General features: G+C 34.3%; 1 long non-coding RNA gene across 1 annotated transcript; it reads left to right on the top strand.

Annotated features, from left to right (window-relative positions):
* Positions 1 to 1,735: 1,735 nt before the first annotated feature.
* Positions 1,736 to 3,664, top strand: LOC120352422. Its single transcript, XR_005571834.1, has 2 exons — positions 1,736 to 1,899; positions 3,357 to 3,664. It is a non-coding gene; the product is annotated as an uncharacterized LOC120352422 (long non-coding RNA).
* The last annotated feature ends 13,201 nt before the right edge of the window (positions 3,665 to 16,865 follow it).

Below are 16,865 nucleotides of genomic sequence, written 5' to 3'. Positions count from 1 at the left end.
GCGCAGGGGTTCAAGGTCCAAGTGGCTCAAGGTGCGTCAATACTTCATTCATTACATTTATTTATCATAAAAAAATTATGGAAATGATTGAGGAGGACTAATAAGCTCCAATGTTTTTGTTAAGTTCGATAAGCTAGCCTTTGTATTATTCCGAATCAGGTTTAGTCCAGTCAAGGAAGAGTTATAGAGGAAAAAGTTTGGAAGACAATATTCGACCCCGCTTTTCTATTTAGGGTAGTAAGGAGGTAAACATATCAAAAGTCCCCACCCCTACCCCGTGTGTTAAGAGGGTTGGGGTGTTTCAAAGGTACCATTTTTTGGTTTCTCGCATATAACTCGGAAACTTCATCTTACGGACATGACTGTTTCATACAAAATTGAAGGATACATAAATTCCTACAATATTCATCCTACAACTTTTTCTGTATCTCCTTTAGTTCCCGAGATATCCACTCTTGAATGTGTGACATAAAAAAACACGTTCGCTTCCAATTCTTTGCCATGTTTGCTCTTATAACTTCTTAAATATTGATGGAAAAAATCCATGCTAATTATGAGCTGATAGAACATCAAATTCTCTTCAATTTAACGTATCATTTCACACTTTTACGCATAAGATGCTATAACAATGGAAGGAAAACTTGGAATAGAGAAAAAAATACGTCAAATTGAAGATAATTTAATGCTCTTCAAACCTACAATAAGCATTAATTTTTACAATGCATTGTTGGAGAGTCATAAGCCCTGAAAGAGCAAAAAATGGATAGAAACCTGTTATTTCGACAATTCCACACTTTCAAGAGCGGATATCTGGAAAACTGTTGGAAATATCACTAAACTTTATTGAACAAAAATTGTAGAGAACTTATCAAACTTGATTTTTGAACATTTAGTCATGATGGTTAAACGCATTGTTGCCAAGATATAATCGTGGAAGCAAAAAGTTGAAAAACGCAACATTTAAACCACCCTCATCCCTTCAGCACATGGGGTAGGGATGGGGACTTTTGATATGTTCACCCCCTAACTGGTCCCAACAAAGCTGCAAAGTCAAAAATTGTGCTGAAAACTGAAATTGTTGCAAAAGTGAAGATTTCACACTCAACACTAAAGCTGCTGCAACAGTCTTAGGGAAATGCGTAAAAGTGTAAAGTTATACGTTAAATTGAAGAGCATTTGAAGCTCTATAACCTCATAATCAGCATGGATTTTTTCCATCAATATTTAAGAAGTTATAAGAGCAAACATGGCAAAAATTTGGATGCGAACGTGATTTTTTTAAAATGTCACACATTCAAGAGTGGATATCTCAGGAACTATAGGAGATACAGAAAAAGTTGTAGGATGAATATTGCAGAAATTTATGTATCCTTCAATTTTGTATGAAACAGTCATGTCCGTAAGATGAAGTTTCCGAGTTATATGCGAGAAACCAAAAAATGGTACCTTTGAACCACCCCCACCCCCTTAGCACACTGGGTAGGGGTGGGGACTTTTGATATTTTTATCTCCTTACTACCCTAAATAGAACTGCGGTGTCAAATATTGTCTTCCAAACTTTTCCTTCTATACCCTTTTTTGAGCATTCATTGCCTGGACTAGTTATATTCACCACAAATTACTTATCAGAAACATTCGCATTCAAAAATTCGATACACTGTAACCAAAAATATTCATAAATTGTGAGATTTTGGATGATGATTTAAGATTTATTTTTACTGAGGACTTATTGCTAATATAAAATATTTTTTCCTTGAAGGTCGAAAAGTCGTTCTCGATCAAGAAGTGGATCAGCGAAGTCCAGATCGGCATCCAGGTCCAGATCTCGTTCCAGGAGTGGCTCAAGATCTCCGTCTCCAGAAACTAGAAAATCTGTTTCTGGCAGTGAAGGTTCTGGAAGTAAGTACATAATTAAATAATTCATTCTACACCTTGAATCTAGTGATTTTGGTTAATTTTTATTGATGCTAAACACAAATGATAATGCCCAAATTGGAAAGTAGATACGGAAAGTTAATGGCTGCCAGTGCTTTTTATTAGGTCACTTTCCACTAATTCTCAACCATTGAACTTTTGGCTTAATGGAAATTGATCAAAGCCGCTTATTCTTATAATTGTTTTTTTATTGTTATTATTTCTATCTTCAGAAAGTATTATGTTTGATTTTAGTTTATTTAGCACTATGAATTACTTGTTTATTGTTTTTGAAGGGACGGATTCAAGGATCCAAAGGTTCAAAGAACCCCACAAGTCAACCGAAGCTTATTGTGTTCCCAAGTAGTATGTTAGTTAGGTAAACCAATACCTATGTCCTTTACAAGAACCAGGAGTTTTTCCCTATACTAACATTCCATTCATCACCTGGTTGCAATCCTTGTCGCAATCCAGTGTGATATGCTTGGCAGTCTCTTCAGACTGATTAGTCCTCGTGACCTACGTGAGTTCCACTCCTGGCCTTCTTTGTAGGTCCTTCAGCTGAGGAAGGGGCGGCCAAGTTGCCTCTAGGGCGCCCGGCCACCCTTGACTCAGCCTCTTGACCCACACTTGTGCCTGGAGTTTCACCCATCTCTGGTCTCTTGTGTTTTTTTGTTTTTGCCCCTCCGAAACTTCGCAGGGTCAAAAGACTCACATCTCCCAAGAAGTTTTGCCTAAAATTTTGCCTTGTGGTGAGTTTTGGCCTCTCCACCCACAAACTCGTGACCTACGTGAGTTCCACTCCTGGCCTTTTTGTAGGTCCTTCCACTGAGAGAGGGGACGCCAAAATGCCTCTAGGGCGCCTGGGGCCCGGCCACCCTTGACTCAGGACTCAGCCTCTTGACCCACATTTGTGCCTGGAGTTTCACCTATCTCTGGTCTCTTGGGTTTTCTTTTTGCCCCTCCGAAAGTGCCCTAATGGGGCAGATCCCGTGGGTTTGAAGGCTAGGCAACTTCTGGAGTTGCCTTGAGGTCCATTTTAGTCGCCTCCTACGACAAGCATATGGATACTGTGGGTGAATTCTGGTTTTCAACACATTCTTGAGTACGATGATCAACTCAAAGCTCCCCTAACCCACAGGGGGCATGAATTACTTACTTGACTACATAATTGAATCATTATCATAGGTTTTATCAGATCTCTGTTGTTACAACGAAAATCGGAATAACCAACAGCATTTCATTGTCAACACGATTTATTGGAATAGATGTCTTCAATATATTTGTTCATTTTCTTTGCTATTTATTGAAGTATTGTCTTTCAGTTGATAGTGGTTCATGTTTCCAGTGTTCATATTCAATTGTAAATTCAATATGAAATTCATTCATTCTTAATTAAATGACTTGAACGATGATTCTAAAGCTATTCTGTTTTTTTTCAGGTGGCAGTGACTAAACTACGGTCGTATTCAATTATTAGTAAAAACAGTTTCAATTTTACAATATGGAAACAATATGATGCACTTGGAAATTTGTCAAATAAACTACCTATTTAATATAGATTTACTTTTTAAATGAGAACTGATTCCTTTGTTCTTTTTCATTGAGTTGAGCTGGTAATATGTTATTATCATTCTTTTGTCATTGAATATGTTTAATTTTCTTTTTTTCAAAGGAACATCAATGGCAATAATCAATATTGATGACTTTATTCAAGTTTTCTAATAAATGTAACTACTTTAATTTCTAATTCAGTTGTTTTTTATTCATTCCATTTTAATATTTAATTTTCCATAGGTTGAAGTTCATGAATTCATACCAAATGTTACTCAACATTGTAAAATTCTTTCTGAAAAGAGATCAAATTTACCTTATAGTTCTCTAAAAATAAGTTACATTTCCTTATGCTAATGCCAATATATTTTTTGCTCATAAGTCCATGACTTATTGCCACTCCACAGACGACCGTGTTGAAGGTTTCGCCGGTAATTAGGCAACTAAATGAAAAAAAGAGATGAATACCAGCATGCAGTAACGATACTGGTTACCGATAGATAGTGTATTTTATGAAATGATAACAGTCTCTCACTGAAACATCTCGATTCCTCAATCAGTGAAGAGATGGAGATTCTCAGGTGAGAAAGTGATAAGTTGAATAATATTTCACATTAATTCCAACATTAATTGAACGAGCGTTAGCGAAGTTCTCACTTTTGACTTACTGAAGGCCAGATTCATTTTCTGTCTGTATGTTCGACAAGAACTTTAGAGAGAATATTGATCAATCAGCTACAAATTTTGATACACGAATTCTTCGAACCTTTTTACAGATCAAGTTGGTTGACAACAAAAAGTTGGGTTTACAACAAAATTGACTCACTCCTTCGTCTTTTTTCAAGATATAAAAAATAACATTGAAAGTGCTTAAGAAAAAAATGGTTTTGATCAATGTACCTACAATAAATGTATTCTAGGTACGGTATACCTTGGCTTTGATTTTATTATTTAGTCAGCTAGAATTAATTGCATGCAATTTCTTTTATTCTTCCATTAATTTAAAAAAGCTGAAGCTATTTGGGAGTTATCACAGACTTTCAGGCTGACAGACTTTATGCGCCGACACATAAATTTCAGCTGAATAACACACAACATTTATTTAATGTATAAGCTTTAGCTTCCGTTGACGTTTGTCTGCCTGTCTACTTTCTGTCTGTAACATACGCGTAATTAATAATACTCTGTGTATTTTAGTTCTGTGTTCGATATTAATATTAACATCACGGGTATGTGATAGCAGCTGCTATGACGTTGACAAATTTTCTATGAAAAATTCTTTTTTCCTCCACCTCCTGTCTAAAGTGCTTACTTTACTCCCTGGAACATAATACTAAAGTGTCACTTTTTCGCTCTTGGGAGGAAAAACAGGAAAACTCCCTAGAGCGTAAAGTAACTCCATTTAAATAACATGAGAAGCATCTCTATTTTGAAAACGTACATTTGAAATAGGTTAGAAGGTCTAAGCTCAGATGAGGAAGCATATAGAGTAGTCAACTAAATTCAATACCTCAACCAGACATTTGACTAATATATGAAATTTATGTTTGTATGCTAAAATTATTACACACTTCATATCACTGTACTAAAAAAAAGTATAACTTTTTTCCGTGTTATTCAAAATACCAGCCAACTAATATTCCTCATTAACTATTCAAATTTGAAATGGAAACTTCATCATAGCTGTAGTTGTGGCAGCCATTGTTGTTACAACTTTTGCCAACAGATAGCGTACAGCGCTGTTGGCGGAGAACTGTGATACAAGCCAGCTGTTTCTGTTTACTTTTTAGATTATGTTGTAACTCATTGGGCCATATGAATAAAGTTGAGCATTTGCTTATACTTCTAAAATGTGGAGCATTTGCTTCATTTTCTATGAATAAACGTGAGCAAAACCTTTTGCTCATGCTCATCAAAATAATAGTTTGAGCATTTGCTCAAAAGTAAAATCTTATACTCAAAATTGTATGTATAAACTAGAGCATTTGCTTAACTTTTGAAGCAAATGCTTTAAAAAAGATGAGTCTAGTCTAGAGCAGCTTATCATGTTTTGCTCATAGTAAAATGGCTCAACTAATTCGTATGAGGAAGAGGAAACTAAACCAGATACAATCACAACCAACAGTTGAGAACTATAGAACTCTTTTTAGATTCAACCATGATATAAATCACCATTATTCCTACAAAATAATAAATACAAAAGATAGCAGCTACCTGATGTAAAGATAGCCATTACAAAATAGGAAAATAATAGGCATTTAAGAATATGAGAGTGTAGACGATTATAAGAAGGCTATTGATATGATAAGTATATGCTGAAGATTATTGTAGAGATGACATTTTTTTACGCTATCATTTCAAAATTCTAAACTCAACTAACTTAAAACTCTATTCATAAAATAGAAAACAGAGCAGACGACGCAAACACAAGCGGTGCCGCCTCCTACTTGCATATTTAGCGCTTCCGTGAGCTATAAAAACAAAGTAAGGCTGCAAAAGCGAATCAGCTGATGAAAAATCTTTTTCGCCACACTTGGATGTAATGAGCTGGTTTACGTGCGTCATATGGAGGCCGAAAGTGATTGTTTTCCGACCAGGCCGGTAAAACTTTACGGCCCTAGGGCTGTAAAATGACCTTGAATAACAGCTGATCGTGTCCGATCTCACAAAAATCATAGAGATAATCTCATAACGACTGTAATAATCTATATAATTATGTATCGTGAATCGCGGTATCATGTCTATAATATATTTTATGAATTACTGTTTCATAATTTAATATTTATTATTGTGTTTTTGATATCAAACAATAGAATACGATGATATCTCCATAGCCTCAACAATATAATTTGGCTGCATTGTCCATTGTCAGAAAGGTAAGTATCGCAAGTCTTTAAAAGTGAAGAATCGAATTTGAAATCAAAGTACAATAATTGTATCAATATTTAAAAGTGAGGTAGAGTAATAATTGTTTCTTTTTTTATTATCGAATTCCACTTCTTAATGCAATACAATCAACAATAATAATAGGAAAATACAGCAGAGATCTAAAGTTTAAGGTAAGCCTACTGGTGAAACTCAGCCTTGACTGAAAAATTCTAGTAATTTTTCCTTAATTCATTATTAAAACTTTTAGATAATTTTTCTTCAATATCAAACATATAGAGAAAACATTAGGCCCACTCAAGATTGAATCTTCGAATGTTTTCTCTATGATTTAACTATTTTCAGAGCAATATTTTGTTGTGAAAATGCCTGCAAACCGACTTCAAGTTTGCCGCTATAGGCTACACTATATTATAGTAGCCTACATACGTTACCTGACTTACAGGCCTCATCGATTAAAAATATGTAATGGCCGAAGGCGTAAAGGCGTGAAACGGTGTACACACGTACGTTTGCCTCGGGTGAGCATACGTGTATGGGCTTGCATTCGCACGTGTGGACACTGTTCGCTGAGGCATGTGGGCGAACCGGAACCCTGTCGGTATTTTGGCGTGCTCAAAGGCGCCTCGGGCGAGCATTGAATGTACGTGTGGACGCGATTTTGCCATACGGGTGAGGCAAAACGTAAACATTGAAGGCGTCATAACCTAATTCCAATGAATTAGGTTAATGAATGACAAATCAAATTGTGATCCAATAACTAATTGTAAATTGTAGGATTTTTGTAATTTTGTAGGATATGTGGATTGTCAAATATTTAAATAGAGACATGCATGGAATATATAATTTGTATCATGATTAACAAATTTAGAACTGCATAATTTAAGTGAAAAAAGCTTCTCTAAAGGGCTCCTACAAGAAAGTATAGCTCAAATATTATTTTACTGTGACTATCAAATCATCTTGTGTTTGTTTCATGTTATCAATCAGAGTTGTTAATTAAAATTGTAATCTTCAATATGATATTATATGTTTTAGATAGCTAGGCTATCTATAGAGAGATTTATTCAAACTTTGAACTAGTATTCCCTTAAAGGTAGATCTTGAAGCTAATCTTTTGGAGAATCTTGTTTTGTCATGTGTATGAGCAGAGTTAGTTTAAAATGGGCAGCAACTTGGTATTTGATTCAATTTATGGCTAATTTCCTTAAAGAAGACTGTCAATTTTGTGAGACAGTGTTAAGTGCTTTGATTAGGTCATCAAAACTTCTGGAATTATTGTAGAAATTTTCTTTTTTTGAGATTCAGAATAGATATTGGAAACCAACAAATGAATCGCTAATGTCAAGAATCTCAAAGTTGGAGCCAATCGTTCTTGTGGAGTTATTGATTCCCTCATGATGATATCATTATTGTTTAGATAACTAGTTGAATTAGATTCAGTATATTAACAAGATAATTTTTTGACAACCTAATAAAGTTTGAACTGTCAATCTTATGTCATGTAGCAATTTATTTCCTTACTTCAACCTACAATCGTTCAACCCACCAACAACGTTTCTCAAGTTTTATTTTTGATTTCATTATATAAGTCATTGAAATAAAATCATACTGCTGCAATTTGTGATAACTATCTTCAATGATGGAATGACGCCATTGTTGTTATGTGGAAAATCTACATCTACCATGTCTTCGTGTCGTCTGCAAATCAGATAGCTTTTTGAATGCCGAGACATACGTGGATCGCGTCCACAAGGACGTACAGTGAATGTTGAGGCATATGTACATACGATTGTTCGCGCGAATCTGTACGGACGTGTGTACAAGGCTTGAGACATCAGAACTCAAAGTTCAGTGAATTACAAACATGATCTAGGTTCGAGCCTCGGTCAGTGACCTTTTTTTTGTCGATGAATTTCGACTTTTATTAGCTATTTTTATATTAGTTACCGTAATTTAAATTTCAATCAATTTTTTAGATATATTTTGAGACAAAACTGTGAAATATGCAATTATATTAATTTTTTAAACACATTATTTCAAAATAGTAATGAAAATTCTATTCATCCATCTATCCATGAGATATTGCACCAGGCGCAAAGCGCGAGCTATAAAAATTCAAACAATTATTCAAAATATTAATAGTATAAAAATATTGTCACTATTGTAAATTATTAATTAGTAATATTGAAATTAATTGACAGTGAAAGTTGTCATAACCAAGATTCAAACTATCAAAATAGGCTGTTTGAATTTTATTTATTTTTTAATTTCTTATATATTGGGAAGTTTTTTTTTGGTGTGGCGAAAAATAGCGTTCGCACCATGGGCAAAAATGTATTTCCGGCTCTCAATCTTTTCTAGTCCTCGGCCTACGGCCTCGGACTTAAAAACCGATTTCGAGCCGGAAATATCTCATTTTCGGCCCTAGGTGCGAAATATACTATAAAATAAATGAGGATTTGTTCTAGAGTTCAGGAGCAAAAGGTAAGAGTATTATTAAGGTAAAGCTTATTCATATAAAAATGAGCAAATGCTTTTGCTCATGAGCAAAACCTTATGCTCCATGCTCCAGTTTTATTCATATGGGCCATTGTTTGGTCACGTACATTAATAATTATTTTATTTGGAGTTTTTATAAAAATGTAGGTGGAGGAAAAATGTTGTGTATATATCACGAGTGAAATTTTTTTTTCTTCCTCAGGAAAACTGTTGCCCTCGGCTTCGCCTCGGGCTTCAAACTTTCCCCTCAGGGAGAAAAAAACAGTACGTTTCACTCTATAGTGAGGTCCACGTTATAATGGCAGTGGATAAAGATAGAAGAATAGCGATTCTCTGCATTAATTAACTAATTATATTTCTACACTGTGTGATGAATCTTTCTAATAAACCTCATGAGAAGAGAGAGAAATTGTGATTACCTTTAAAATGAAAGAATTTGCTAAAGGAATAGTTAGCGACCGAGCGATAAGCTTACTTATCAGTAACTGTATATTAGATAAGAGTACCGTTCTGTACTGAATATTTTCTAGAAAATTATTCAATAAAATTATAATTATTTTGCAAATAAAGCACGAATTATTTACAAATTGCTCATTGAATTTGAGGTTACACTTTGTTTACTATCAAACAGATGTTTAAAGCAGCCTGAACACAGCTGACTGATTCAAAGTATTGTCAAATGTCATGCCGGTTTTCATGCAAGGTAAAATATCATTCCTAAAAATTATAAAACTATCAATAAAGGACCAAGAATTTCAAATAAAAAATAAAATGTATGTATTATCGTTGAAATTATTTATTATTTAAGAAATTATATTATATGTCAGGTCTTATTGTAACTAAATAGGTCATAGCATGAAATTATATTATTGATAAAACGGCAGAAATTAATTATAACAATCTCAAACCTAATAAAAATTGTATAAGAATATTAATTTATTAATGATTTAATTCAACTGAACCACATGATAATTAAATCTCTTTGGCAAGCCTAAGCCAATCATAGTGCATAGAAATAGCACCAAAAGGGTGATCGTTTGAAAGCAACACATGTTAATCTACTATCAGACAACAAACCTGCCTTATCATATACGCTAGCACATGTACATTGTATGAGAGGAACTATGTCTAGAAGATTAAGCAGTTTTAAGAATTACATAAATTGAATTATTATTGTAATTAAAGGAATTATATTCTACTGCCTGCCACTGACGTCACGTCTACGTCACAATCGTTCTACCAATGGCAAATTTTTATGCAAATTTATTACATCGAGATTCTCAGAAGAAAGGTCTAGCCAAGAAGCTGAGAGAAAAAGACAGCACTTCCCTTTTGAAATCCTCACCGTTCAGATCTCTTTTTATAGTTACCAAGACCTATTTGTAAAATTTTCGTTCGATTTTATATGTTCTATTTGTGAGCCGATATTTTAGGCCAATCTGTTTGTTATTTGTAAATTTATTTTTCATCAATCGATAATTTAAAAGTTTAAAGTAAATTATCCCTTAATTAATTCGGTGAAGGAGATATTTAAATTAAAATTCCACACGTGCTGAAACCGAAGCCTGGATTGCTGCCGATCAAACGATTTTTGATCTAAAGAAGAAAACCACGACCGCCAAGGAAATTCACGTGAGTTATAAGTTTTAAAAGGGGCCCCAATCTACGCTTCGAAAATATTTCAGTGCAGAAAAATATAAAATTTTCTTCGTTAAATTATTGGCCACGCCGACAAGCGCTTTAGCATTTAAGAGCCTAGAATTATTCCTATTGAATTTATAACAACTTGTAGTTGATTAGCTATCCTCCGCTGCCAGAACCACGACCCCGAGCATTTTTAAAAATATTTTATAATTCATTTTTTTTTCACTATTTTTTCAAAACTGTTCAATTTTATCAATTGTAAAATTCTGTTGAATCACACATGGTATCATGCAAGCACAAGAAAATTTTTAACTATTCTGTTAATGCTAAATTATTATTAACCTGTGAATCAAATTCCGAACCTGCACTGTATGATTACATATTTTATTATAATATATTTCAGTTTTGTTAATTCGCTTTCTGAGTTCGATTATTTCTTAAGCCTGTCAATTATTGTGTCTGATACGTTCTATATCATCAAGAACCGATCGAATACGATCATTGGAATAATTGAATTAAGCTGGATATTGGAACAGGTCTAAGTGGATGTAGCGAGTGGGGTCAGATCGAGATATTATTCTTTGTCCTTACCTGCTCATATATCAGCTTTTATCTGTTACCTACCTCGACTTAGGAGCGAACACATCAATTGTACAGCAGATGCAGCCATAGATCATATAAATTCCTACAATAGAGCTTAAAGCCCGACAAGACTCTGTTCTCGAAGTATATTCTGAACGATATTTGGTCCAAATACCGCATTTTAATCCTTCAGAACTTATTAGAGACGCAGTCCCGTAAATTATCTACATCGGGATTTTGCTCGACCTGTATGATTTTGTATGCTCATTCTTCACAGGTAATAATTTTAAGGTATCCGTATTCAGTGTTTAGCGTCCGCTACACTACTTATAAAAATTTCATCATTATACAATCTGTCATTAGAAGAATCAAGGGTGAGCGAGCATTTAGGCCTCCCGCGATTCCGACAATTGTATGAATCTTGTAGTGAATCAATCAGTCTGGTGTTCACTCAGCGTCCACACACGCATTGCAAAATTTATAGCCTCTACACCATTGATTCAGTACAAGATTCACCCTACATACGTGAGGCATTTAAATACAGCATCACATCACCCTACGTGTATTGTCCTATCCTTGGAGGTGAGAGTGACTCCCCCAGGAAGAGCTTCACAACTGTAAAAAACATAATTGGCATCGTTGTGAACCTAGAAAAGGATAGTACCACCGGCTTTGTCGAATAATAGACAAGGATAGCAAAACCAAAGTTGATCAAATACTGTCATTATAACGTGGACCGCACTATAGATATACAAATAACTATTGTTCAAAGTGTTAAATTTGTGAGTAGAAGCTATCGGTACTATTAGTGTTCAATGACACTTGATTATCCAATGTAGGTAGGCTACTCATTCATTTCATTTTTCTATTATTTATTAGTATCTTTAAATGTTGAGATCATTGAAACGGTTTGAGATATCGATGTGCGGGTTGGCCATTAATTTTCCTTTGAAATTCTGTATCGAAATCATGTATCACATGACCACCTTCCCATTTGGAAAAATGAAGTTGGATCCATATGACGGATCCAAGATGGCGGACAAAAGTTTTGAAGCGACATAAAGTATTTTTTTTTCAATTTGAATAGGATCCCCATAAATGGAACCTACTATTGTAATATCATGTTTGTGAAAGATCTCAGAGATCAATACACAGTTCATGAGCGAGTTCTTTAACCCAGGGGGTCTTTAGTGTGAAATATTTTATGTTTCTTACTCGCTATCCGCCTTTACCCTTTGTAAGCTCCTTTCAAAGTCAATCTTTTGACATTCAAAATAATTAAAATTGTTGAAATGTCGATTGCCGATCATTTGTTTCTAATCATACCAGCGCAGACTGGTTGGTCTCTAGCTTTTAAATGAGAAATGTGAGAGATGAAAACTAATTATGTTATTATTGCACCCGCTTAGTGATTGGAGTGAATTTTTAGTCTGTAATAATATTCAATGCAATAAAGTACAATTAATAATGAATACGATATATATAGGATATGTCCTGGTAATTTAAAAACCGGTTTCAATTTATTTGAAAGAAAAATAGTTTCCTATTAAAAGCAACGTTTAAAAAATTGGAAATGCATATTTTAATTTAACATTTTGACTTACGAATATATATTGTTGTACCTATATACTTTCATCACGAACAGCTTGTAGACTATAGGTTGTTAAAGTTTACATTATAGGCTGCTGTGTATATTATGTACAAGTTAAAGTTTTTTTCAAGTTATATAAACTTGTATTGGTTCATTGTAAGGCTGTACAAGATTTTCTATGTAGGCCTACATCATAGGCTGCCTCCTGTTTCAAATAAAACTATCGCTTGATTGAAGAGTACCGGTACCTACTCGTACAGTACCTATTATTATTTTCTGAACGATGTTTCCAATTATTATTTTTCATACTGCAATGTACTAAATAATTCAATATAGTCATTGTGAGAAACAAAAAGGAGCAAGATTCCACAACCACAACTATTTTATTATTTCTTGGTTCCTCGATAAGATTTACTTATACCAATTGTATTGAAGTTCATGACTATTCTATAATTTTTCGAGCCATTATTAGTTAGAGCCGCTGAGTTGATCAAGGTAAACATTTAAACTATTTCTAATGAATGTTATTGTACTGGATAATAAAATTATTGTACTGTTTCATTACAGTCTATTAAGATCTATAAGATAATAATATTAATCAATTTGAGATATTAATTATCGGTACTGTCCTCAGCCTTTGCGAGTAGGTCACTCAGTAGTTGATATTTTCACAACTAGATGGCGGAAACGTGCTCATTCTCAGACAAGATGCACTATGTTCTCACTTCTCATAGGCTTCTGCCTATGTTCTATATTCTTCCGTCTTTTGCCCTCGATCTCTGTAGGTTATTATATTATAAGAGAAATAAAAAAATATTTGTTATTACTTTCCTTGCCCTATTACCATAGGTAAGGAAAGTATTGCTTTCCGAAAAAAAGGTACCTCAATTTCTAAATTTCTATACGTTTCAAGGTCCCCTGAGTCCAAAAAAGTGGTTTTTGGGTATTAGCACGGAATAAGCATGATAAGTAGTGCTTCTTTCCTCTGTGGTATTAGTCTGTATGTGTGTGTGTGTGTGTGTGTGTGTGGTGTGTGTGTGTGTGTGTGTGTGTGTGTTGTGTGTGTGTGTGTGTGTGTGGTGTGTGTGTGTGTGTGTGTGTGTGTGTGTGTGTTTGTGTATGAGTGTATGTGCGTCTGTGTACACGATATCTCATCTCCCAATGAACGGAATGACTTGAAATTTGGAACTTAAGGTCCTTACACTATAAGGATCCGACACGAACAATTTCGATCAAATGCAATTCAAGATGGCGGCTAAAATGGCGAAAATGTTGTCAAAAACAGGGTTTTTCGCGATTTTCTCGAAAACGGCTCCAACGATTTTGATCAAATTATACCTGAAAAAGTCATTGATAAGCTCTATCAACTACCACGAGTCCCATATCTGTAAAAATTTCAGGAGCTGCGCCCCATCTATGCAATGTTTGATTTTTGATTCCCTATTATCAGGCTTCAGATACAGTTTAAACAAAAAAATTCAAGTGGAAAAGATTGTGCATGAAAATCTCTACAATTAATGTTCAGTAACATTTTCACCTAAAATTTAAAATACGCTGTGGCTACAGTTACGGTAACCGTAGCTCGTATCGAGTTCCGGTAAACATTTGAGCATGCGCGGCTACCGCTATTTACATGTGCATTGTGGTGCTTGTGGTTTTTGGTCACATGGTTATGATTTCTAAGTAACCAACTAACTTCATTATTAACTAACTTATTTCTAACTAACTTCATTGAAACGATAGGTTATCATAACCATGTCACCAAAAACCATCAACACCACAATGCACATGTAAATAGCGGTAGCCGCGCCTGCGCAAATGTTTACCGGAACGCGAATGGAGTTACGGTTACCGTAACCACAGATAAAATAAGTCCTGCCGTAACTGTAGCCACAGCGTTTAAAATAAGCTCGAAGTTCTAGAAAACTGTTGGCAGCTGTTGATTCTATTAAATCATTCACTATGAAGAGATAGCAGACTTCGTGTGTCTGCAGCGTTATTGTCCTGTCACCAGCTGGCTTAGATCTTTAAATAGTAGACTTGAGTTGCGCGGGAACACTAGCGTCAGTTGATCAATTTCATAACGGCAAGGAAAGTTGTGTGAGTGCACCACACCAGATTTTTTTTTCTATTATCTTTGTTGTTTTATTTATTCATTATCTTTATTATTGATGGATTGTTCTATTAATCTGGGCTGTAATGTGTAAGGCACCACACACCACACGATTTATTATGACTACGGTACGAAAAATATACTGTACCGGTATGTAAACATGTTTGTTTATTCATACCAGAAAAGAAAATTAGCCTACTCTTATCATCAATGCACCCCATTCAATCTATTCTGACTCTTCTGACAGTTTGAAGTGAATCTTACTATATATTCCTGGTATTGTTGATGGAATAATGATTTTTTATATCAATTTTTGAGAAAGTTACTTCATTTTCATAAAATAGCTAAAAATAAATTAATACTCATTTTTAAAAAATGCGAGATAACTTCATCGAAAATTTTTATTTTGAGATCTTGAAAATTTATGAATTAATCTTTCACCGAATTTGAATATGAACTTTTTCAAAAATTTAAACTTTAGTCGTCTATATCTCATAGTAGGTCTAATAGGGGAAAAACGTTTATTTTGATTACTTGATAGTATCTTAATCGAAAAACTTTGAAAAATATCACCAATAGAACGTTTTTTAGTTTAGACAGTTGCACATGCACAGCCTTAAATTTTCAGTTGCAGGACATGCTTTGAAAATCAATGCTCGGCAGTTCGGACCCAAGGAGAGTACCTATATAGACTATCCTTGGTTTGGACCGACCTGAAACTTTAGACTTAAACTATCATCCAAGATCCAATAAATTGAACTCTGTATTCAGAGATGTGGAATTTTCCATGATTAAATAGAAACATAATAGGCTAATTTATTTAATAAGTCTTTTTTAGACTGGAAAGACTGAATGTGTTATTATTACAGAATATAGGTTTTCAATCCAAGATTGAGCTGAAACATTCCCAGTAAAAAAGCAACATATACGATATACATATTGGTTCGGTTGCACAAAAGTCTGTCAAACTTTGACGGTGATTAGATAACGGTTAAATGTCATCCTTACGAGATCCAGAGGAGCGGAAGACCAACTCTAATTGGCACTTACAGAGTTTACCATCATATCACTCTTTCACTATCACAGTCTCTGGTATGAATTCTAGTGATTCTGGTATGAATCATTCACCTTATCATATTCATATACACCTCTGTAATACTTCAAACTAATACCCCCAAAAAATCTCCAAAAATGTAATAGTTTTTATTAATAGAAATGTTATTTTCCTTCGTTTTGTCTATATATATTATTGAGTACAGTATAGTGCAGGTTTTATAAGCTGCGATTTTCTTCTTTTGTTAAAGAAGAATAATAGAATGTCTATAATAGAATCATCATGTAGCCTAATGTCCTAAGATTATAGTCCAAACCTGAGCTCGAAACTTTCTAAGCTTCTCTCTTATCTATCCATTCGATTTTACAGAATGGATTTTTAAACAACTGTTGCCTGTCGCGATATGGCGCAACTGACTACATGCACTTCCATTTAACTTCTGTGTTATTTTTACCAAATTAACGAAATTTTTCTCATAAAATAGGTGCAAATATAACCTGTATTTATAGCAGAGTACAGAGCTAACCTTTTACGATGAATACTTGAAAGCAACGCAATTAACGATCCCACACCTCAGTGACTGTCATAAATTTTTCAAAAGTCCTAAGAATAAAAATTTCATTCACTCAATTTAATTTATAAAATTTGATGAAATAATATATGTACTGAAGGCTACCTCTCAATCACAGATGTAACATAATATTATATGCATTCTTTTATGAAAAAAATTACTTATCCTTTATCTAAACTACTTACAATTTGCACCATGCAAAATAAATTATGTGCTCAAAGTAACAACCATGTAGTAATAGTAGCTAGTTGCTGGGGAGATGCAGCTCTCTTCAAACTTCATTATCGACATGAATATAATATTGGAGAGGAGGTGTCAGGAGCTGTGTGAAGGGTCAACAGTAGAAGCCGCTCTCCAAAACCGTGGCTCGCAAATTAGGCCTACAACCGTAGCAAGCTCAAGCGTGCCGTTATCATACTGGATTCAAACACATTGCAAAGCGCCGCCTTCTATT

This window comes from Nilaparvata lugens, chromosome 7 (genome assembly GCF_014356525.2).
Source record: "Nilaparvata lugens isolate BPH chromosome 7, ASM1435652v1, whole genome shotgun sequence".
NCBI lineage: Eukaryota > Metazoa > Arthropoda > Insecta > Hemiptera > Delphacidae > Nilaparvata > Nilaparvata lugens.
The sequence above is the reverse complement of the archived record's forward strand: the minus strand, read 5'-3'. Positions and strand labels throughout refer to the sequence as shown.